A 2,732-nucleotide genomic window follows, 5' to 3' on the forward strand; every position below is an offset into this window, starting at 1 on the left:
GGTGACTTTATGTTTTGCATGCGCTTGTACAGCATGCTAATTGAACCTTTGGGGGAGTGTTTGGAAAACAAGACAAAAGGGTGAATGATAGAAAAGTGTTGACATCACATTTTCTCGCAAGAGCAGTGGAAATTACGAACTACAGTTGAAACGGATATATCGAATCTGAAGATCATGCAAGAGTTCTATATATTACATACTTTAGACATCCAAAATGTATTCAAGTGGATTTTACAATTGTTCAATATACACAATACTTTGTTACATGTGGGTTCTATATATAGTAGGTTAAACTGAATCAGTGAGGCGAGTCTGCATCTGCAACAGAAGTGTACATTCAAAACTAGCAGACCAATGATGTCGTAACAAGTACCCAGTGCTAAAATCTGGGTGTGTTAGACTACCATATTTTGCAGTGACCTGCAATAGCTTCAGCTGGTGCAGTTGCCACCAGACTTGTTGAAGAATATGGAGACTCCTTTGTGGCAGTTATATTGATCTTGGCTTGTATTGGCTGTGCCAAGAAAACATGGAATACTCTGAAAAGAAGACTTGTTACCCTTAGGAGTTCAGCCCCCTTGATAGGGAGGAGAGCTTTGAACTCCCAATTCCTAATATTCCCTCGTCGGGGAATACTGAGAATTCCCTACCTATGGATGCCCGCTGAGCTAAGGTGGCTACCTCCTGAGATTTTAATCCAAGCTCCTCGCATCTTTGTTGCCACCACTAAAGTGCTGGAAAGCTTGTTCCAGCATGGGGTGGCCCCGGCCTGTACCCTGAGTGACGCCTGCAACGGTAGATACTCACCTACAGGAATATGTAATTGGGCTACTAGACAGACAGACTCACCTCTAAACTCTCTTGAGGCATACAGACTAACATTGGGGGATGTGAGAATCCTGTGGCATAGGTCTCTTGAAATCAACTAGAGGAGAGACTGGCACTGCGATTGTTCAGAGGCCTTGGGAATGATGGGTAGTACTCAAATTTGCCTACCTAGTCTTTGAACTTGTGGGCATCGAATGCTCTTGTGGCTTTGTTCATTGCCGTGTTTTTTTGTTTTTTTTTCAAGTAAAAAAATGGACGGTTGTGAACCTCATGACCCGATTTGAATTCGTAAGCCTAAAAAGTTCAAGGTAGTGAAGCGTAACTGCTAAACCTTCGCTAAACTGTGTATTGCGACAAAGCAGATTCAGGTCGCACGGAGCCAAAAAAAAAAAAAAAACGGAAAACCAGAGGCAAAAATATGCGTACTACCCATCATTCCCATGGCATGCTCGTTCAAGCGCCGTGTGTTGCAGCTCCCATAGACATTAACACCAGAGTTCCCTCTATTGTATCTATAAGAAACTTGATGTCCTGGGTTGAGTCTAGTATTTGTACTGCAAAATTCAGGTCCATGCACTGTAGCTGTACATATGTATTGTAAATGACAAAAGAAAAGCATGCAGCATATCATGAATACAATACACCAAACCGACATGCTATATAATACGACTCATTCTAGATAAATTTTTAAGAATTTGTGAAGCACAAAAAAAAGGCATATTTGTGTCATTTTTGGTGACGTATGGAAAAGGCCCATCGCATACTACCTAAAGTGGCAGATATGTACAGTGATAGCTTGGAAGCTAACTTGACATTAGGGGATGTGAGAGATGAAGATATCAGCCGTTTTATGGGTAGTCGGAGAGAGATATGAATACAGCTTCGGCAATTGAAGAAATACAAGATGTATTTATGTTGTTTCAAGTGGGGCTTTTTTTTTTAATGAATACTATCTGTTTAATGTTAAAATGAATATGCACCTGCGCCAGGCTATTATCAGTGCATCTCAACCTGTACTTGTCACTCACGCTGGAGATATTGATCTTAAAAGCGATTAAGTAGTGCATGATATAAATGGTAACAACTCGCTGTAAACTGTCACTTCGGTCGCGCGCTCACAGCGCTCAAATAATTCAAGTCGTCCACACATGCGAATCGCAAAATTTTCCCTGGCCGACAGCACTCAGACCGACCACCACTTTATGATGGTCCTCCCGACAAGTGTTTCTGATAAGGCAAGCCTCGGCTCGCACTCGAATGACAAGCGATAAGAAGCAACGGCACCAACGTTGATGCGAATCCTGTTGCGCCACCAACTAAAAGCGTGCAGCGCTAGGTGTAGGTGTGTGTGTAGCAACACTTGCAGAGTGGTTCTCACGCAAAAATAAATAGAGAGCGATTGACGCTAGCCAGCTGATCAAGATGGACGACGGTAAGTTATGCCGCTGACCATCACGCAAAGTGAACTAAAACATTTAAAGTGAATTAGCCCAGCGAGCGTTTGGCTGCAGGTGGTTCGGCGAGTCTCTAGCATCTACAACGCTGCACCGTTTTTGGGAGGTGATCATTGAAAAGGTCGTTTCCGCTTTATAGTTTCCCTAGATCTCGGCACTCCGTCAGGGCGACCACGTGTGGGAGCTTTTTCGCGTTTTTTCGTGTAGTTTTTACAATTAAACCACCGAACGATGGTGTAACGGTATGTACTGCTCTTACGGCTGTCACATCTGCATACGAAAGTTGGCGATTTGATTCGATTAACTGGTTGTATTCGGTTGCATATGATATGCCCTGTCCAGACGCCTAGGGAATTTATGGGGCCGCTCATTGCGTCAGGCCGTCGCTTGTGCTCTCGTTTGCGTCTCTCTCTCCCATCATAGTGAAAAGTTCTGTGCTCTCTCCCATCT

Source organism: Rhipicephalus microplus, chromosome 6 (assembly GCF_043290135.1).
Source record: "Rhipicephalus microplus isolate Deutch F79 chromosome 6, USDA_Rmic, whole genome shotgun sequence".
Taxonomy (NCBI): domain Eukaryota; kingdom Metazoa; phylum Arthropoda; class Arachnida; order Ixodida; family Ixodidae; genus Rhipicephalus; species Rhipicephalus microplus.